This window comes from Ranitomeya imitator, chromosome 3 (genome assembly GCF_032444005.1).
Source record: "Ranitomeya imitator isolate aRanImi1 chromosome 3, aRanImi1.pri, whole genome shotgun sequence".
In the NCBI taxonomy this organism is placed as follows: domain Eukaryota; kingdom Metazoa; phylum Chordata; class Amphibia; order Anura; family Dendrobatidae; genus Ranitomeya; species Ranitomeya imitator.
The window spans coordinates 748,009,373-748,032,566 of NC_091284.1; positions in this window are offsets into that span (position 1 = coordinate 748,009,373).

Consider the following 23,194-nt stretch of genomic DNA (forward strand, 5'->3'; position numbering starts at 1 on the left):
CACAACCAAATGTAGTAGAAAAATACAATATCGTTTATTAAACACCACAACAAAAATAATAAAAACATTTAAAATACAACACCATGTACAGAAACACCCCACAACAATAGCAACATAGGTAATGGATACATATGGCCATAAAGCATATAAGCACGGTAGGGAAAATGAGTAGATATATATCCTCGAAAGCTAACACAGCTAGATGCACGCGGCCCAAAAGAATATAATAATCTACAACGGCTACACTGCATAGGATAGGAGCCTCCTAATGACGCCCTGGCAAAAAGATGCAAGCTAACACAGCTAGATGCACGCGGCCCAAAAGAATATAATAATCTACAACGGCTACACTGCATAGGATAGGAGCCTCCTAATGACGCCCTGGCAAAAAGATGCCATGTAATGCCTATCAAGATCTAGCCTGCACGCATGGCGTGCAGGCTAGATCTTGATAGGCATTACATGGCATCTTTTTGCCAGGGCGTCATTAGGAGGCTCCTATCCTATGCAGTGTAGCCGTTGTAGATTATTATATTCTTTTGGGCCGCGTGCATCTAGCTGTGTTAGCTTTCGAGGATATATATCTACTCATTTTCCCTACCGTGCTTATATGCTTTATGGCCATATGTATCCATTACCTATGTTGCTATTGTTGTGGGGTGTTTCTGTACATGGTGTTGTATTTTAAATGTTTTTATTATTTTTGTTGTGGTGTTAAATAAACGATATTGTATTTTTCTACTACATTTGGTTGTGCGGGCCTTTCTATAGTCCATTCTTTTCCTCGTCTGGCTCTTTGTCAGGGTCAGGATGAGATAGAGGTATATTGTCAGAAATTTAGAAAGTGGTCCGTGCTCACTCAATGGAATGAATCTGCGCTGGCAGCTATGTTCAGAAAGGGTCTCTCTGAAGCCCTTAAGGATGTCATGGTGGGATTTCCTATGCCTGCTGGTTTGAATGAGTCTATGTCTTTGGCCATTCAGATCGGTCGACGCTTGCGTGAGCGTAAATCTGTGCACCATGTGGCGGTATTACCTGAGCTTAAACCTGAGCCTATGCAGTGCGATAGGACTTTGACCAGAGTTAAACGGCAAGAACACAGACGTCTGAATGGGCTGTGTTTCTACTGTGGTGATTCCACTCATGCTATCTCTGATTGTCCTAAGCGCACTAAGCGGTTCGCTAGGTCTGCCACCATTGGTACGGTACAGTCAAAATTTCTTCTGTCCGTTACCTTGATCTGCTCTTTGTCATCGTATTCTGTCATGGCATTTGGGGATTCAGGCGCTGCCCTGAATTTGATGGACTTGGAATATGCTAAGCGTTGTGGGTTTCTCTTAGAGCCCTTGCAGTGTCCTATTCCATTTAGAGGAATTGATGCCACGCCTTTAGCCAAGAATAAGCCTCAATACTGGACCCAGCTGACCATGTGCATGGCTCCTGCACATCAGGAGGTTATTCGCTTTCTGGTGTTGCATAATCTGCATGATGTGGTCGTGTTGGGGTTGCCATGGCTACAAGCCCATAATCCAGTATTAGATTGGAAATCCATGTCGGTGTCCAGCTGGGGTTGTCAGGGGGTACATGGTGATGTTCCATTTCTGTCAATTTCGTCATCCACCCCTTCTGAGGTTCCAGAGTTCTTGTCTGATTACCGGGATGTATTTGATGAGCCCAAGTCCGATGCCCTACCTCCGCATAGGGATTGTGATTGTGCTATCAATTTGATTCCTGGTAGTAAATTCCCAAAAGGTCGACTGTTTAATTTATCCGTGCCTGAGCACGCCGCTATGCGCAGTTATGTGAAGGAATCCCTGGAGAAGGGGCATATTCGCCCGTCATCGTCACCATTAGGAGCAGGGTTCTTTTTTGTAGCCAAGAAGGATGGTTCGCTGAGACCTTGTATAGATTACCGCCTTCTAAATAAGATCACGGTTAAATTTCAGTACCCCTTGCCATTGTTATCTGATTTGTTTGCTCGGATTAAGGGGGCTAGTTGGTTCACCAAGATAGATCTTCGTGGTGCGTATAATCTGGTGCGAATCAGGCGAGGAGATGAATGGAAAACTGCAATTAATACGCCCGAGGGTCATTTTGAGTATCTAGTGATGCCATTCGGACTTGCCAATGCTCCATCAGTGTTTCAGTCTTTTATGCATGACATCTTCCGAGAGTACCTGGATAAATTCCTGATTGTGTACTTGGATGACATTTTGATCTTTTCGGATGATTGGGAGTCTCATGTGAAGCAGGTCAGAACAGTTTTTCAGGTCCTGCGTGCTAATTCTTTGTTTGTGAAGGGATCAAAGTGTCTCTTTGGTGTGCAGAAGGTTTCATTTTTGGGGTTCATCTTTTCCCCTTCTACTATCGAGATGGATCCTGTTAAGGTCCAAGCCATCCATGATTGTACTCAGCCGACATCTCTGAAAAGTCTGCAAAAGTTCCTGGGCTTTGCTAATTTTTATCGTCGCTTCATCTGCAATTTTTCTAGTATTGCCAAACCATTGACCGATTTGACAAAGAAGGGTGCTGATTTGGTCAATTGGTCTTCTGCTGCTGTGGAAGCTTTTCAAGAGTTGAAGCGTCGTTTTTCTTCTGCCCCTGTGTTGTGTCAACCAGATGTTTCTCTTCCGTTCCAGGTTGAGGTTGATGCTTCTGAGATTGGAGCAGGGGCTGTTTTGTCGCAGAGAGGTTCTGATTGCTCAGTGATGAAACCATGCGCTTTTTTTTCCAGGAAGTTTTCGCCTGCTGAGCGAAATTATGATGTGGGCAACCGAGAGTTGCTGGCCATGAAGTGGGCATTCGAGGAGTGGCGTCATTGGCTTGAAGGAGCTAAGCATCGCGTGGTGGTATTGACTGATCATAAGAACTTGACTTATCTTGAGTCTGCTAAGCGGTTGAATCCTAGACAGGCTCGTTGGTCGCTGTTTTTTGCCCGTTTTGACTTTGTGAATTCGTACCTTCCGGGCTCTAAAAATGTGAAGGCGGATGCTCTGTCTAGGAGTTTTGTGCCCGACTCTCCGGGTTTGTCTGAACCGGCGGGTATCCTCAAGGAAGGAGTAATTGTGTCTGCCATCTCCCCTGATTTGCGGCGGGTGCTGCAAAAATTTCAGGCTAATAAACCTGATCGTTGTCCAGCGGAGAGACTGTTTGTCCCTGATAGGTGGACCAATAAAGTTATTTCTGAGGTTCATTGTTCGGTGTTGGCTGGTCATCCTGGAATCTTTGGTACCAGAGAGTTGGTGGCTAGATCCTTTTGGTGTCCGTCTCTGTCGCGGGATGTGCGTGTTTTTGTGCAGTCCTGTGGAATTTGTGCTCGGGCTAAGCCCTGCTGTTCTCATGCCAGTGGGTTGCTTTTGCCCTTGCCGGTCCCGAAGAGGCCTTGGACACATATCTCTATGGATTTTATTTCTGATCTTCCTGTTTCTCAAAAGATGTCAGTCATTTGGGTGGTCTGTGATCGCTTTTCTAAGATGGTCCATCTGGTACCCTTGTCTAAATTGCCTTCCTCCTCTGATTTGGTGCCATTGTTCTTCCAGCATGTGGTTCGTTTACATGGCATTCCAGAGAATATAGTTTCTGACAGAGGTTCCCAGTTTGTTTCAAGGTTTTGGCGAGCCTTTTGTGGTAGGATGGGCATTGACTTGTCTTTTTCCTCGGCTTTCCATCCTCAGACTAATGGCCAGACCGAACGAACCAATCAGACCTTGGAAACATATCTGAGATGCTTTGTTTCTGCCGATCAGGATGACTGGGTGTCCTTTTTGCCTTTGGCTGAGTTCGCTCTTAATAATCGGGCCAGCTCGGCTACCTTGGTTTCGCCATTTTTCTGCAATTCTGGGTTCCATCCTCGTTTCTCTTCAGGACAGGTTGAGTCTTCGGACTGTCCTGGTGTGGATACTGTGGTGGACAGGTTGCAGCAGATTTGGACTCATGTAGTGGACAATTTGACCTTGTCCCAGGAGAAGGCTCAACGTTTCGCTAATCGCAGACGCCGTGTGGGTCCCCGACTTCGTGTTGGGGATCTGGTTTGGTTATCTTCTCGTCATATTCCTATGAAGGTTTCCTCTCCTAAGTTTAAACCTCGTTTCATTGGTCCGTATAGGATTTCTGAGGTTCTTAATCCTGTGTCTTTTCGTCTGACCCTTCCAGATTCTTTTTCCATACATAACGTATTCCATAGGTCATTGTTGCGGAGATACGTGGCACCTATGGTTCCATCTGTTGATCCTCCTGCCCAGGTTTTGGTGGAGGGGGAATTGGAGTATATTGTGGAGAAGATTTTGGATTCTCGTGTTTCTAGACGGAAACTCCAGTATCTGGTTAAATGGAAGGGTTATGCTCAGGAAGATAATTCCTGGGTTTTTGCCTCTGATGTCCATGCTCCCGATCTTGTTCGTGCCTTTCATGTGGCTCATCCTGGTCGGCCTGGGGGCTCTGGTGAGGGTTTGGTGACCCCTCCTCAATGGGGATGGGGGGGTACTGTTGTGAATTCTGTGGCAGCGCTCCCTCCTGTGGTCACAAGTGGTACTTCGGCTGATTCTCTCTGTGAGCTTCTGTTGGTGGAGGAAAGTGGTACTGCGGCTTCTGAGTTTCCTCCCTCAGGTGATCTGGGGAGGTCGTTAGGTGCTTCTCTACTTAAGTCCACCAAATGCTTTGATCCTGGCTTCCTGACAATGTTCCAGTGTTGGACTTGCTTTTCCCTGGATCATTCCTGTGGCCTGCTGCTCTGCATAGCTAAGTTCTTCTTTGCTATTTGTTTGCTATTTTTTATGTCCAGCTTGTCTTATTTTTTGCTGGAAGCTCTGGGACGCAAAGGGTGTACCTCCGTGCCGTTAGTTCGGTACGGAGGGTCTTTTTGCCCCCTTTGCGTGGTGTTCTTTAGGGTTTTGTGTAGACCGCAAAGTTACCTTTTCTATCCTCTATCTGTTAAGAAAGTCGGGCCTCACTTTGCTGAATCTATTTCATCTCTACGTTTGTCTTTTCATCTTAACTCACAGTCATTATATGTGGGGGGCTGCCTTTTCCTTTGGGGTATTTCTCTGAGGCAAGGTAGGCTTATTTTCTATCTTCAGGCTAGTTAGTTTCTCAGGCTGTGCCGAGATGCATAGGCAGAGTTAGGCGCAATCCACGGCTGCCTCTAGTGTTGTTTGGAGAGGATTAGGGATTGCGGTCTGCAGAGTTCCCATGTCTCAGAGCTCGTTCTATGATTTTGGGTTATTGTCAGATCACTGTATGTGCTCTGACCGCTATGTCCATTGTAGTACTGAATTGCCTTTCATAACAGAGGAAACACAGATATAGGCCCAAAGAATAAAGTTGGCTAAATGCAGTTCAAAATTGGTAACACAGGACTAACCAGGGGGCATTGCAGTGGAGGACAACTGGAATGAGAGGCTGACACAGAGAGTAGGCCCAAATCAGTAAGTAGTCGAAATGCAGTTCAAAATTGGCAACCGTAGTAAACAGGCGGCACAGCTTTGTTCAGTGGAGGAGAACAGCAAGGAGTGGCAGACACCGATAGTAGACCCCAACCCAACTAGTAGGCCAAATGCAGTCTAACATTAACAACTACTTAACGAGAGCCTGAAAATGGAATTTCAGGACAGGAAACCAGGAGAACAGCAAGGAGTGGCAGACACCGATAGTAGGCCCCGAACCAACTAGTACGCCAAATGCAGTTGTTCCATTTAACCACAATTTAATGAGAGCCTGAAGATAGAAGTTCAGGAAAGGCAACCTGGAGAACACCTTGGAGTGTAACACACCATCTCTCTACACCCCATACCCAATTTGTAGGCCTAATGCAGTGTAGTTTTCAACAACTACAAAACGAGAGCCGGAAGATCGAAGCTCAGGAAAGGCAACCTGGAGAACACCTTGGAGTGGAACACACCATCATTCTACACCCCATACCCAATTTGTAGGCCTAATGCAGCGTAGTTTCCAACAACTACTAAACGAGAGCATGAAGATCGAAGCAATGGAGAGGAAACCTGGGGAACACCTTGGAGTGGAACACACCATCTCTCTACACCCCATACCCAATTTGTAGGCCTAATGCAGTGTAGTTTCCAACAACTACTAAACGAGAGCCGGAAGATCGAAGCTCAGGAAAGGCAACCTGGAGAACACCTTGGAGTGGAACACACCATCTCTCTACACCCCATACCCAATTTGTAGGCCTAATGCAGTGTAGTTTCCAACAACTACTAAACGAGAGCATGAAGATCGAAGCAATGGACAGGAAACCTGGGGAACACCTTGGAGTGGAACACACCATCTCTCTACACCCCATACCCAATTTGTAGGCCTAATGCAGTGTAGTTTCCAACAACTACTAAACGAGAGCCGGAAGATCGAAGCTCAGGAAAGGCAACCTGGAGAACACCTTGGAGTGGAACACACCATCTCTCTACACCCCATACCCAATTTATAGGCCTAATGCAGTGTAGTTTCCAACAACTACTAAACGAGAGCATGAAGATCGAAGCAATGGACAGGAAACCTGGGGAACACCTTGGAGTGGAACACACCATCTCTCTACACCCCATACCCAATTTGTAGGCCTAATGCAGTGTAGTTTCCAACAACTACTAAACGAGAGCCGGAAGATCGAAGCTCAGGAAAGGCAACCTGGAGAACACCTTGGAGTGGAACACACCATCTCTCTACACCCCATACCCAATTTGTAGGCCTAATGCAGTGTAGTTTCCAACAACTACTAAACGAGAGCATGAAGATCGAAGCATTGGCGAGGAAACCTGGGGAACACCTTGGAGTGGAACACACCATCTCTCTACACCCCATACCCAATTTGTAGGCCTAATGCAGCGTAGTTTCCAACAACTACTAAACGAGAGCCGGAAGATCGAAGCTCAGGAAAGGCAACCTGGAGAACACCTTGGAGTGGAACACACCATCTCTCTACACCCCATACCCAATTTGTAGGTCTAATGCAGTGTAGTTTCCAACAACTACTAAACGAGAGCATGAAGATCGAAGCAATGGAGAGGAAACCTGGGGAACACCTTGGAGTGGAACACACCATCTCTCTACACCCCATACCCAATTTGTAGGCCTAATGCAGTGTAGTTTTCTACAACTACTAAACGAGAGTCGGAAGACCGAAGCAATGTGGACGAAACCTGGGGAACACCTTGGAGTGGAACACACCATCTCTCTACACCCCATACTCAATTTGTAGGCCTAATGCAGTGTAGTTTCCAACAACTACTAAACGAGAGCATGAAGATCGAAGCAATGGAGAGGAAACCTGGGGAACACCTTGGAGTGTAACACACCGTCTCTCTACACCCCATACCCAATTTGTAGGCCTAATGCAGTGTAGTTTCCAACAACTACTAAACGAGAGCATTAAGATCGCAGCAATGGCGAGGAAACCTGGGGAACACCTTGGAGTGGAACACACCATCTCTCTACACCCCATACCCAATTTGTAGGCCTAATGCAGTGTAGTTTCCAACAACTACTAAACGAGAGCTGGAAGATCGAAGCTCAGGAAAGGCAACCTGGAGAACACCTTGGAGTGGAACACACCATCTCTCTACACCCCATACCCAATTTGTAGGCCTAATGCAGTGTAGTTTTCTACAACTACTAAACGAGAGTCGGAAGACCAAAGCAATGTGGACGAAACCTGGGGAACACCTTGGAGTGGAACACACCATCTCTCTACACCCCATACCCAATTTGTAGGCCTAATGCAGCGTCGTTTCCAACAACTACTAAACGAGAGCCGGAAGATCGAAGCTCAGGAAAGGCAACCTGGAGAACACCTTGGAGTGGAACACACCATCTCTCTACACCCCATACCCAATTTGTAGGCCTAATGCAGTGTAGTTTCCAACAACTACTAAACGAGAGCATGAAGATCGAAGCATTGGCGAGGAAACCTGGGGAACACCTTGGAGTGGAACACACCATCTCTCTACACCCCATACCCAATTTGTAGGCCTAATGCAGCGTAGTTTCCAACAACTACTAAACGAGAGCCGGAAGATCGAAGCTCAGGAAAGGCAACCTGGAGAACACCTTGGAGTGGAACACACCATCTCTCTACACCCCATACCCAATTTGTAGGCCTAATGCAGCGTAGTTTCCAACAACTACTAAACGAGAGCATGAAGATCGAAGCAATGGAGAGGAAACCTGGGGAACACCTTGGAGTGGAACACACCATCTCTCTACACCCCATACCCAATTTGTAGGCCTAATGCAGTGTAGTTTTCTACAACTACTAAACGAGAGTCGGAAGACTGAAGCAATGTGGACGAAACCTGAGGAACACCTTGGAGTGGAACACACCATCTCTCTACACCCCATACCCAATTTGTAGGCCTAATGCAGTGTAGTTTTCTACAACTACTAAACGAGAGTCAGAAGACCGAAGCAATGTGGACGAAACCTGGGGAACACCTTGGAGTGGAACACACCATCTCTCTACACCCCATACCCAATTTGTAGGCCTAATGCAGTGTAGTTTTCTACAACTACTAAACGAGAGTCGGAAGACCGAAGCAATGTGGACGAAACCTGGGGAACACCTTGGAGTGGAACACACCATCTCTCTACACCCCATACCCAATTTGTAGGCCTAATGCAGCGTAGTTTCCAACAACTACTAAACGAGAGCATGAAGATCGAAGCAATGGAGAGGAAACCTGGGGAACACCTTGGAGTGGAACACACCATCTCTCTACACCCCATACCCAATTTGTAGGCCTAATGCAGTGTAGTTTTCTACAACTACTAAACGAGAGTCGGAAGACCGAAGCAATGTGGACGAAACCTGGGGAACACCTTGGAGTGGAACACACCATCTCTCTACACCCCATACCCAATTTGTAGGCCTAATGCAGCGTCGTTTCCAACAACTACTAAACGAGAGCCGGAAGATCGAAGCTCAGGAAAGGCAACCTGGAGAACACCTTGGAGTGGAACACACCATCTCTCTACACCCCATACCCAATTTGTAGGCCTAATGCAGTGTAGTTTCCAACAACTACTAAACGAGAGCATGAAGATCGAAGCAATGGAGAGGAAACCTGGGGAACACCTTGGAGTGGAACACACCATCTCTCTACACCCCATACCCAATTTGTAGGCCTAATGCAGTGTAGTTTCCAACAACTACTAAACGAGAGCATTAAGGTCGAAGCAATGGCGAGGAAACCTGGGGCACACCTTGGGGAGGCAGACACCGTTAGTAGGCCCTACCAAAGTTGTACCCCCAATGCAGTTTTAAAATTCCTAGAGGCTGAAAACAAGACTATTGACGCTCAGCTTTTTTCAAAGGAACACAGCTGAATTGAGTGGCGCAGACAGACACAGGTAGTAGGACTTAAACCAAAAATGTGGCTCACTGCAGCTTAAAAAAGTTACAGGGGTACACAAGCAGCAGTGCTCTGGGCAGTGGAGGACAATTTCAATAGTGGACCGCAGACAGACTTTGTACGCCTACTATTAAAAAGAGGATGCTCTATGCAATTAAAAATAGGTTCCAGGGGTCCACGGGCAGCAGTGGTGTGGTCAGTGGACGAGTATTGGAAGGAGGGACCGCAGACAGGCGTAGTAGGCCTAACATAACAAAATTAGGCTGTAGACACTGTAAAATTGGTTCCAGGGGTACACGGGCAGCAGTGGTGTGGTCAGCGGAGGAAAATTGGAATTAGGGACTGCAGACAGACTTTGTAGGCTGTCCCCTGTAGACCATGCATCCAACACATTAACCCAGTGCGCCGTAATGGACACGTAACTTTTTGTGGACATGCCTACTGGTCCATGCGTCTCTTGTCAGGTGCACCTTTCTACTGTTTGATTGCCTGAGTGCTATGACAATGCAGACTTTTTCATGCCGGTGGAGGGCTGGGATGGCTTTTCTCGCAAAAGAAATGTCGACTGAGTAGCTTGAACCGTTGCACAGCGTAGTTCATCTGGGCTTTCTAAATATAAAACAAAGAAAAAAAGGAGGCTACATGCACTTTCAGCTGGGTTCCAGGGGTACACGGCCAGCATTGGTCTGGTCAGTGGAGAAGTATTGGAAGGAAGGACCGCAGACACGCTTCGAAGGCCTAACATAATAACAAATGGCTGTAGGCAATTTTAAATTGGTTCCAGGGGTACACGGGCAGCAGTGGTGTGGTCAGTGGAGGCCTAGTGGAAGGAGTGACCGCAAACAGGCATCGAAGGCCTAACATAATAACACATGGCTGTAGGCAATTTTAAATTTGTTTCAGGGGAACACGGGCAGCAGTGGCCTGGTCAGTGTAGTAATAGTAGAAAGAACGGACCGCAGAGAGGCATCGAAGGCTTAAAATAAAAAAATTGGGCTGGCTGTAGGCAATTTTAAATTGGTTCCAGGGGTACACGGGCAGCAGTGGTGTGGTCAGTGGAGGCCTAGTGGAAGGAGTGACCGCAGACAGGCATCGAAGGCCTAACATAATAACACATGGCTGTTGGCAATTTTAAATTGGTTCCGTGGGTACACGGGCAGCAGTGGTGTGGTCAGTGGAGGCCTAGTGGAAGGAGTGACCGCAAACAGGCATCGAAGGCCTAAAATAAAAAAATTGGGATGACTGTAGGCAATTTTAAATTGGTTCCAGGGGTACACGGGCAGCAGTGGTGTGGTCAGTGGAGGCCTAGTGGACGGAGTGACCGCAGACAGGCATCGAAGGCCTAACATAATAACACATGGCTGTAGGCAATTTTAAATTGGTTCCGTGGGTGTACGGGCAGCAGTGGTGTGGTCAGTGGAGGCCTAGTGGAAGGAGTGACCGCAGACAGGCATCGAAGGCCTAACATAATAACACATGGCTGTAGGCAATTTTAAATTGGTTCCGTGGGTACACGGGCAGCAGTGGTGTGGTCAGTGGAGGCCTAGTGGAAGGAGGGACCGCAGACAGGCATCGAAGGCCTAACATAATAACAGATGGCTGTAGGCAATTTTAAATTGGTTCCAGGGGTACACGGGCAGCAGTGGTGTGGTCAGTGGAGGCTTAGTGGAAGGAGGGACCGCAGACAGGCTTCGAAGGCCTAAAATAAAAAAATTGCGCTGGCTGTAGGCAATTTTAAATTGGTTCCAGGGGTACACGGGCAGCAGTGGTGTTGTCAGTGGAGGCCTAGTGGAAGGAGGGACCGCAGACAGGCGTCGAAGGCCTAACATAATAACAGATGGCTGTAGGCAATTTTAAATTGGTTCCAGGGGTACACGGGCAGCAGTGGTGTGGTCAGTGGAGGCTTAGTGGAAGGAGGGACCGCAGACAGGCTTCAAAGGCCTAACATAAAAAAATAGGGCTGTTGGCAATTTAAAATTGGTTCCAAGGGTACACGGGCAGTAGTACAATGGTCAGTGGAGGCCTAGTGGAAGGAGGGACCGCAGACAGGCTTCGAAGGCCTAACATAACAAAAATGTCAATACAATGGTATTGTCAGTGCCAGGCATTGAAGGATGTCAGCGCATAGACTAAACATTGGTGGAGCTGTGAGAGATAATTTTGCAAGTGGTAGAGCACTGTTTGAGCTGGGGGGGGGGGACTGTCTTGTGGCCGGCGGTACAGGCCCAGGGCCCCTCATATTACAACGGTGTGTCTGACGTTGGGTGCGCACCACCACCGCCAGAGACAATTTATTGTACTATGAGGGACCCAGTGGCAGTGCCGTCGACCAAAAGCGGGCACACCCACCTCTTCAGACAAACAGCACTCTCACGGGTGCTGGCGCCAAGTGGCGATACCACGGCCCCGTGTGGGGAGTTTGGCCATTTAGTGAGGTGTAAACATGTCGTATGCTGGACAATCAGGTGCAGAAAATTACGAGATTGGAAAAGTCATTCAGAATAGTCCACAGGCAAGACCTTTTCATAGGAAAGCTAGGTGTCAGCCGGGCAAGGTGGGGCAAAAGATTTCGAAATCCAGTTGTGGTTCATTTTAATGAAGGTTAGATCATCTACATTTTGGGTAGCCAGACGAGTCCTTTTTTCTGTTAGTATTGAACCTGCAGCACTGAATACTCTTTCTGATAGGACACTAGCTGCCGGGCAAGCAAGCTCCTGCAATGCATATTCTGCCAATTCTGGCCAGGTGTCTAATTTGGATGCCCAGTAATCAAATGGGAATGACGGTTGAGGTAGAACGTCGATAAGGGATGAAAAATAGTTTGTAACCATACTGGACAAATGTTGTCTCCTGTCACTTTGAATTGATGCTGCAGTACCTGTCCTGTCTGCGGTCATAGCAAAATCACTCAACAACCTGGTCAGAAAACCCCTCTGGCCAACGCCACTTCTGATTTCTGCCCCTCTAACACCTCTGGTCTGCTGGCCCCTGCAGCTCGTGTGAGAACGATCACGGGCGCTGTGTGCAGGGAATGCCAGAAGCAAACGGTCAACAAGAGTTGATTGTTTGGTTGCTAATATTATTTCCAAGTTGTCATGTGGCATTATATTTTGCAATTTGCCTTTATAGCGAGGATCAAGGAGGCAGGCCAACCAGTAATCGTCATCGTTCATCATTTTAGTAATGCGTGTGTCCCTTTTGAGGATACGTAAGGCATGTGGGCCAAAGTTCCAGTTCTCATATCTGCGGTTGTGCTTGGTTGAGGGGCAGTTTCAGGCAAATCCACGTCACTTGTGTCCCTCAAAAAAACAGAACCCGGCCTTGCCGCGCCAACAATTTCCAGTGGCCCCGGAAAAGCTTCCTCATTAAAAATATAATCATCCCCATCATCCTCCTCGTCCTCCTCCTCCTCTTCGCCCGCTACCTCGTCCTGTACACTGCCCTGGCCAGACAATGGCTGACTGTCATCAAGGCTTTCCTCTTCCTCAGCTGCAGACGCCTGATCCTTTATGTGCGTCAAACTTTGCATCAGCAGACGCATTAGGGGGATGCTCATGCTTATTATGGCGTTGTCTGCACTAACCAGGCGTGTGCATTCCTCAAAACACTGAAGGACTTGACACATGTCTTGAATCTTCGACCACTGCACACCTGACAACTCCATGTCTGCCATCCTACTGCCTGCCCGTGTATGTGTATCCTCCCACAAAAACATAACAGCCCGCCTCTGTTCGCACAGTCTCTGAAGCATGTGCAGTGTTGAGTTCCACCTTGTTGCAACGTCTATGATTAGGCGATGCTGGGGAAGGTTCAAAGAACGCTGATAGGTCTGCATACGGCTGGAGTGTACGGGCGAACGGCGAATATGTGAGCAAAGTCCACGCACTTTGAGGAGCAGGTCGGATAACCCCGGATAACTTTTCAGGAAGCACTGCACCACCAGGTTTAAGGTGTGAGCCAGGCAAGGAATGTGTTTCAGTTGGGAAAGGGAGATGGCAGCCATGAAATTCCTTCCGTTATCACTCACTACCTTGCCTGCCTCAAGATCTACAGTGCCCAGCCACGACTGCGTTTCTTTCTGCAAGAACTCGGACAGAACTTCCGCGGTGTGTCTGTTGTCGCCCAAACACTTCATAGCCAATACAGCCTGCTGACGTTTGCCAGTAGCTGCCCCATAATGGGAGACCTGGTGTGCAACAGTGGCAGCTGCGGATGGAGTGGTTTTGCGACTGCGGTCTGTGGACGAGCTCTCGCTTCTGCAGGAGGACGAGGAGGAGGAGGAGGGGGTGCAAACGGCTACAGCCAACTGTTTCCTAGACCGTGGGCTAGGCAGAACTGTCCCAAAATTGCTGTCCCCTGTGGACCCTGCATCCACAACATTCACCCAGTGTGCCGTGATGGACACGTAACGTCCCTAGCCATGCCTACTGGTCCATGCATCTGTTGTCAGGTGCACCTTTGTGCTCACAGATTGCCTGAGTGCATGGACGATGCGCTCTTTAACATGCTGGTGGAGGGCTGGGATGGCTTTTCTGGAAAAAAAGTGTCGACTGGGTAGCTCGTAGCGTGGTACAGCGTAGTCCATCAGGGCTTTGAAAGCTTCGCTTTCAACTAACCGGTAGGGCATCATCTCTAACGAGATTAGTCTAGCTATGTGGGCGTTCAAACCCTGTGTACGCGGATGCGAGGCTAAGTACTTCCTTTTTCTAACCATAGTCTCATGTAGGGTGAGCTGGACTGGAGAGCTGGAGATCGTGGAACTAGCGGGGGTGCCGGTGGACATGGCAGACTGAGAGACGGTGGGAGATGGTATTGTTGCCGCCGGTGCCCTAGATGCAGTGTTTCCTACTACGAAACTGGTGATTCCCTGACCCTGACTGCTTTGGCCTGGCAAAGAAACCTGCACAGATACTGCAGGTGGTGCGGAAAATGGTGGCCCTACACTGCCGGAAGGGATGTTGCGTTGATGACTAGCTTCATTGGCCAAGGGTGCTACAACCTTAAGGGACGTTTGGTAGTTAGTCCAAGCTTGCAAATGCATGGTGGTTAAATGTCTATGCATGCAACTTGTATTGAGACTTTTCAGATTCTGCCCTCTGCTTAAGGTAGTTGAACATTTTTGACAGATGACTTTGCGCTGATCAATTGGATGTTGTTTAAAAAAATGCCAGACTGCACTCTTTCTAGCATCGGATACCTTTTCAGGCATTGCAGACTGAGCTTTAACCGGATGGCCACGCTGTCCTCCAACAGGTTTTGGCTTTGCCACGCGTTTTGGGCAAGATACGGGCCCGGCAGATGGAACCTGTTGCGATGTTGATGCCTGCTGCGGCCCCTCCTCCTCCGCTTCAGAACTGCTGCCGCCTGCACCCTGTTCCCCCAATGGCTGCCAATCGGGGTCATCTATTACCTCTAGGGTTGAGCGAAACGGGTCGTTCATTTTCAAAAGTCGCCGACTTTTGGCAAAGTCGGGTTTCATGAAACCCGATCCGACCCCTGTGCGGGGTCGGCCATGCGGTACGCGACTTTCGCGCCAAAGTCGCATTTCAATGACGCGAAAAGCGCCATTTCTCAGCCAATGAAGGTAAACGCAGAGTGTGGGCAGCGTGATGACATAGGTCCTGGTCCCCACCATCTTAGAGAAGGGCATTGCAGTGATTGGCTTGCTGTCTGCGGCGTCACAGGGGCTATAAAGGGGAGTTCCCGCCGACCGCCATGTTACTGCTGCTGATCTGAGCTTAGGGAGAGGTTGCTGCCGCTTCGTCAGAAGCAGGGATAGCGTTAGGCAGGGTCCATTAACCACCAAACCGCTTGTGCTGTAGCGATTTCCACTGCCCAACACCACCTTCGGTGTGCAGGGACAGTGGAAGCTACATTTTTTTTTTTTTCCCCCTCAGCGCTGTAGCTCATTGGGCTGCCCTAGAAGGCTCCCTGATAGCTGCATTGCTGTGTGTACGCCGCTGTGCAAACCAACTGCTTTTTTCAAAGCACAAATCCTCTTGTTCCTTCCTTTCTGCACAGCTATCTTTTATGTTTGTACACACTTTTTATTTAATTTGTGCATCAGTCCACTCCTTATTGCTGCCTGCCATACCTGGCTGAGATTACTGCAGGGAGATAGTAATTGAAGGACACTCCCTGTTTTTTTTTTTTTTTTGTGGGAGATTAAGATTGACATTTCTGCTAGAGTGCCATCCCTGTCTGTGTCATCTCTCACTCAGTGGGCCATAGAAAGCCTATTTATTTTTTTGCTTGATTTGGGTTATAAAATCTACCTGAAAAAATCACTACATCAATCAGTGGGAGAAAAATATTGGCCTCAGGGCTTGTGTGCCACTCTTGACTCCTGTGTGTGCCATCTCTCAGTCAGTGGGCCATAGAAAGCCTATTTATTTTTTTGCTTGATTTTGGTTCTAAAATCTACCTGAAAAAATCACTACATCAATCAGTGGGAGAAAAATATTGGCCTCAGGGCTTGTGTGCCACTCCTGACTCCTGTGTGCATCATCACTGACTCAGTGGGCCATAGAAAGCCCTTTTTTTTTTTTTTTTGCTTTATTTGGGTTCTAAATTCTACCTGAAAAAATCAATAAATCAATCAGTGGGAGATTAATATTGGCCTTTGGGCTTGTGTGCCAGTCCTAAGCGTGCCATCTCTCTCTCAGATAGTGGGCCATAGAAAGCCTATTTATTTATTTTTTTTATTGGGTTTATAAATTGTCCCTGGAACCAAAAAAAAAAGTGGGAGATTAATATTGGCCTCTGGGCTTGTGTGCCAGTCCTGAGCGTGCCATCTCTCTCACAAATAGTGGGCCATAGAAAGCCTATTTATTTTTTTGCTTGATTTGGGTTCTAAAATGTACCTGAAAAAATCACTACATCAATCAGTGGGAGAAAAATATTGGCCTCAGGGCTTGTGTGCCACTCCTGACTCCTGTGTGCATCATCACTCACTCAGTGGGCCATAGAAAGCCCATTTTTTTTTTGTTGCTTTATTTGGGTTCTAAATTCTACCTGAAAAAATCAATAAATCAATCAGTGGGAGATTAATATTAGCCTTTGGGCTTGTGTGCCAGTCCTAAGCGTGCCATCTCTCTCTCTCAGATAGTGGGCCATAAAAAGCCTATTTATTTATTTTTTTTTTTTATTGGGTTTATAAATTTTCCCTGGAAAAAAAAAAAAAGTGGGAGATTAATATTGGCCTCTGGGCTTGTGTGCCAGTCCTGAGCGTGCCATCTCTCTCACAAATAGTGGGCCATAGAAAGCCTATTTATTTATTTTTTTTTGGTTTTATAAATTCTCCCTTAAAAAAAAAAGGGAGATTAATATTGGCCTTTGGGCTTGTGTGCCAGTCCTAAGCGTGCCATCTCTCTCTGTCTCTCAGATAGTGGGCCATAGAAAGCCTATTTATTATTTTTTTTATTGGGTTTATAAATTTTCCCTGGAACAAAAAAAAAAAAGTGGGAGATAAATATTGGCCTCTGGGCTTGTGTGCCACTCCTGACTCCTGTGTGCGTCATCTCTCACTCAGTGGGCCATAGAAAGCCTTTTTTTGTTTTATTTGTTTTCTAAATTCTCCCTGAAAAAATCATTTTATTTTATTTGGTTTCTAAATTCTTCCTGAAAAAATCATTTTATTCTATTATTTTTTTTTCCTAAAGTCTCCCTGAAAAAAAAAAAAAAAAAAAAAATCAGTGGGAGATTAATATTGCCCTTTCTGCTTGTGTGCCAGTCTTGACTCCTGGGTGTGCCATCTCTCTCTCTCTCTCCAATTGTGGGCCATAGAAAGCCTATTATTTTTTTAGCTTGATTTGGGTTCCAAAATCTACCTGAAAAAATCACTACATCAATCAGTGGGAGATAAATATTGGCCTCTGGGCTTGTGTGCCACTCCTGACTCCTGTGTGCGTCATCTCTCACTCAGTGGGCCATAGAAAGCCTTTTTTTGTTTATTTGTTTTCTAAATTCTCCCTGAAAAAATCATTTTATTTTATTTGGTTTCTAAATTCTTCCTGAAAAAATCATTTTATTCTATTATTTTTTTTTCCTAAAGTCTCCCTGAAAAAAAAACAAAAAAAAAAAACAAATCAGTGGGAGATTAATATTGCCCTTTCTGCTTGTGTGCCAGTCTTGACTCCTGGGTGTGCCATCTCTCTCTCTCTCTCCAATTGTGGGCCATAGAAAGCCTATTATTTTTTTAGCTTGATTTGGGTTCCAAAATCTACCTGAAAAAATCACTACATCAATCAGTGGGAGATAAATATTGGCCTCTGGGCTTGTGTGCCACTCCTGACTCCTGTGTGCGTCATCTCTCACTCAGTGGGCCATAGAAAGCCTTTTTTTGTTTTATTTGTTTTCTAAATTCTCCCTGAAAAAATCATTTTATTTTATTTGGTTTCTAAATTCTTCCTGAAAAAATCATTTTATTCTATTATTTTTTTTTCCTAAAGTCTCCCTGAAAAAAAAAAAAAATCAAATCAGTGGGAGATTAATATTTACATTTGTGCTTCAGTGACAGTCCTGCGTGTGTGGCATCTCTCTCATTTGTTGCCACCAACAACAGAGTGTGTAACATTGTGCCTGATTTTCGTTGTGGTCTCACTCACCTGTAAAGGGGTAGCTAAATCATACTGAAGTTATAGCTCACCGTGTAATTTGTGTGACAGCAACAAATACCGTTAGTTTGGTTACGTTTTTAAAACAATGAGGAAGTATGGTGGAAGAGGTCGTGGCCGGGGGCATTCATTGTCAGCTTGTAATGAGGGTAGTGGTAGTGGTGGAGCATCAGCTGGTCGTGGGAAAAAAAATATTGCACCTAAGTCTGGAGCTGTGGAGCAAGGTTCGTCGTCAGGCTACACAAGGTCTCGAACGCTCCCTTTTCTGGGAGTAGGAAAACCGCTTTTAAAGCCGGAGCAGCAAGAGCAAGTTTTGGCTTATCTTGCTGACTCAGCCTCTAGCTCTTTTGCCTCCTCTCGTGAAACTGGTAAATGTAAAAGCAGCGCGTCGTTAGTGGATGTTCACGGTCAGGGACAAGTCGCTTCCTTGTCCTCTTCAGCAAAAACAACAACAGAGAAGAATGCAGCAGGCGACACAACGGGTTACTCCATGGAGCTCTTTACACATACCGTCCCTGGCTTAGAAAGTGAAGCAGTTAACAGTCCATGCCCATTACAAGTTGAATCTGACATGGAGTGCACTGATGCACAGCCACAGCCAGACTACTATGCTGGTCCTTTGACTCAGACCACAACATTGCCCTCGCAGGGTAATGATCAAGAATCAGACCCTGATGAGACTATGTTGCCCCATCACGAACGCTATACCACCGACCGACACGGTGACACAGACGAAGTTGCACACGAGCTACAAGAAGAGGTAATAGATGACCCAGTTCTTGACCCCGATTGGCAGCCATTGGGGGAACAGGGTGCAGGCGGCAGCAGTTCTGAAGCGGAGGAGGAGGGGCCGCAGCAGGCATCAACATCGCAACAGGTTCCATCTGCCGGGCCCGTATCTTGCCCAAAACGCGTGGCAAAGCCAAAACCTGTTGGAGGACAGCGTGGCCATCCGGTTAAAGCTCAGTCTGCAATGCCTGAAAAGGTATCCGATGCTAGAAAGAGTGCAGTCTGGCATTTTTTTAAACAACATCCAATTGATCAGCACAAAGTCATCTGTCAAAAATGTTCAACTACCTTAAGCAGAGGACAGAATCTGAAAAGTCTCAATACAAGTTGCATGCATAGACATTTAACCACCATGCATTTGCAAGCCTGGACTAACTACCAAACGTCCCTTAAGGTTGTAGCACCCTCGGCCAATGAAGCTAGTCAGCAACGCAACATCCCTTCCGGCAGTGTAGGGCCACCATTTTCCGCACCACCTGCAGTACCTGTGCAGGTTTCTTTGCCAGGCCAAAGCAGTCAGGGTCAGGGAATCACCAGTTTCGTAGTAGGAAACACTGCATCTAGGGCACCGGCGGCAACAATACCATCTCCCACCGTCTCTCAGTCTGCCATGTCCACCGGCACCCCCGCTAGTTCCACGATCTCCAGCTCTCCAGTCCAGCTCACCCTACATGAGACTATGGTTAGAAAAAGGAAGTACTTAGCCTCGCATCCGCGTACACAGGGTTTGAACGCCCACATAGCTAGACTAATCTCGTTAGAGATGATGCCCTACCGGTTAGTTGAAAGCGAAGCTTTCAAAGCCCTGATGGACTACGCTGTACCACGCTACGAGCTACCCAGTCGACACTTTTTTTCCAGAAAAGCCATCCCAGCCCTCCACCAGCATGTTAAAGAGCGCATCGTCCATGCACTCAGGCAATCTGTGAGCACAAAGGTGCACCTGACAACAGATGCATGGACCAGTAGGCATGGCCAGGGACGTTACGTGTCCATCACGGCACACTGGGTAAATGTGGTGGATGCAGGGTCCACAGGGGACAGCAAGTTTGGGACAGTTCTGCCTAGCCCACGGTCTAGGAAACAGTTGGCTGTAGCCGTTCGCACCCCCTCCTCCTCCTCTTCGTCCTCCTGCAGAAGCGAGAGCTCGTCCACAGACCGCAGTCGCACAACCACTCCATCCGCAGCTGCCACTATTGCACACCAGGTCTCCCATTATGGGGCAGCTACTGGCAAACGTCAGCAGGCTGTATTGGCTATGAAGTGTTTGGGCGACAACAGACACACCGCGGAAGTTCTGTCCGAGTTCTTGCAGAAAGAAACGCAGTCGTGGCTGGGCACTGTAGATCTTGAGGCAGGCAAGGTAGTGAGTGATAACGGAAGGAATTTCATGGCTGCCATCTCCCTTTCCCAACTGAAACACATTCCTTGCCTGGCTCACACCTTAAACCTGGTGGTGCAGTGCTTCCTGAAAAGTTATCCGGGGTTATCCGACCTGCTCCTCAAAGTGCGTGGACTTTGCTCACATATCCACCGTTCGCCCGTACACTCCAGCCGTATGCAGACCTATCAGCGTTCTTTGAACCTTCCCCAGCATCGCCTAATCATAGACGTTGCAACAAGGTGGAACTCAACACTGCACATGCTTCAGAGACTGTGCGAACAGAGGCGGGCTGTTATGTTTTTGTGGGAGGATACACATACACGGGCAGGCAGTAGGATGGCAGACATGGAGTTGTCAGGTGTGCAGTGGTCGAAGATTCAAGACATGTGTCAAGTCCTTCAGTGTTTTGAGGAATGCACACGGCTGGTTAGTGCAGACAACGCCATAATAAGCATGAGCATCCCCCTAATGCGTCTGCTGATGCAAAGTTTGACGCACATAAAGGATCAGGCGTCTGCAGCTGAGGAAGAGGAAAGCCTTGATGACAGTCAGCCATTGTCTGGCCAGGGCAGTGTACAGGAGTACAGGACGAGTTAGCGGGCGAAGAGGAGGAGGAGGACGAGGAGGATGATGGGGATGATTATATTTTTAATGAGGAAGCTTTTCCGGGGCCACTGGAAATTGGTGGCGCGGCAAGGCCGGGTTCTGGTTTTTGGAGGGACACAAGTGACGTGGATTTGCCTGAAACTGGCCCTCAACCAAGCACAACCGCAGATTTGAGAACTGGAACTTTGGCCCACATGGCGGATTATGCCTTACGTATCCTCAAAAGGGACACACGCATAACTAAAATGATGAATGATGACGATTACTGGTTGGCCTGCCTCCTTGATCCTCGCTATAAAGGCAAATTGCAAAATATAATGCCACATGAGAACTTGGAACTAATATTAGCAACCAAACAATCAACTCTTGTTGACCGTTTGCTTCTGGCATTCCCTGCACACAGCGCCCGTGATCGTTCTCACATGAGCTGCAGGGGCCAGCAGACCAGAGGAGTTAGAGGGGCAGAAATCAGAAGTGGCGTTGGCCAGAGGGGTTTTCTGACCAGGTTGTGGAGTGATTTTGCTATGACCGCAGACAGGACAGGTACTGCAGCATCAATTCAAAGTGACAAGAGACAACATTTGTCCAGTATGGTTACAAACTATTTTTCATCCCTTATCGATGTTCTCCCTCAACCGTCATTCCCATTTGATTACTGGTCATCAAAATTAGACACCTGGCCAGAATTGGCAGAATATGCATTGCAGGAGCTTGCTTGCCCGGCAGCTAGTGTCCTATCAGAAAGAGTATTCAGTGCTGCAGGTTCAATACTAACAGAAAAAAGGACTCGTCTGGCTACCCAAAATGTAGATGATCTAACCTTCATTAAAATGAACCACAACTGGATTTCGAAATCTTTTGCCCCACCTTGCCCGGCTGACACCTAGCTTTCCTATGAAAAGGTCTTGCCTGTGGACTATTCTGAATGCCTTTTCCAATCTCGTAATTTTCTGCACCTGATTGTCCAGCATACGACATGTTTACACCTCACTAAATGGCCAAACTCCCCACACGGGGCCGTGGTATCGACACTTGGCGACAGCACCCGTGAGAGTGCAGTTTGTCTGAAGAGGTGGGTCTGCCCGCTTTTGGTCGACGGCACTGCCACTGGGTCCCTCATAGTACAATAAATTGTCTCTGGCGGTGGTGGTGCGCACCCAACGTCAGACACACCGTTGTAATATGAGGGGCCCTGGGCCTGTACCGCCGGCCACAAGACAGTTCCCCCCCCAGCTCAAACAGTGCTCTACCACTTGCAAAATTATCTCACAGCTCCACCAATGTTTAGTCTATGCACTAACATCCTTCAATGCCTGCCACTGACAATACCATTGTATTGACATTTTTGTTATGTTAGGCCTTCGATGCCTGTCTGTGGTCACTCCTTCCACTAGGCCTCCACTGACCACACCACTGCTGCCCGTGTACCCCTGGAACCAATTTAAAATTGCCTACAGCCATGTGTTATTATTTTAGGCCTTTGATGCCTGTCTGCGGTCACTCCTTCCACTAGGCCTCCACTGACCACACCACTGCTGCCCGTGTACCCCTGGAACCAATTTAAAATTGCCTACAGCCATGTGTTATAATTTTAGGCCTTCGATGCCTGTCTGCGGTCACTCCTTCCACTAGGCCTCCACTGACCACACCACTGCTGCCCGTGTACCCCTGTAACCAATTTAAAATTGCCTACAGCCATGTGTTATAATTTTAGGCCTTCGATGCCTGTCTGCGGTCACTCCTTCCACTAGGCCTCCACTGACCACACCACTGCTGCCCGTGTACCCCTGGAACCAATTTAAAATTGCCTACAGCCATGTGTTATTATTTTAGGCCTTTGATGCCTGTCTGCGGTCACTCCTTCCACTAGGCCTCCACTGACCACACCACTGCTGCCCGTGTACCCCTGGAACCAATTTAAAATTGCCTACAGCCATGTGTTATTATTTTAGGCCTTCGATGCCTGTCTGCGGTCACTCCTTCCACTAGGCCTCCACTGACCACACCACTGCTGCCCGTGTACCCCTGTAACCAATTTAAAATTGCCTACAGCCATGTGTTATTATTTTAGGCCTTCGATGCCTGTCTGCGGTCACTCCTTCCACTAGGCCTCCACTGACCACACCACTGCTGCCCATGTACCCCTGGAACCAACATCAGAAAATATAAAAATAAGTATTTTGCTTATAAAAAAGAAAATACTGGAGAGATATCAAATGCAGACATTTTAACATTAAAAACAAACACATACAACAAAAATCTGGTACAGTACTAAAAATGGCCACCAGCTACAATAACTTTCTCCTGCAAGTAGTTAACTGAAAGGTTTTTTCAATTTTAAACACAGATATGGCATCCACCGAGTGTTGTCCTGTCGCGTCTTCTTTATATTATTGCCAAGAAGATGCAAAACAATGAAAATAATAAAATCATTATTTACCAAA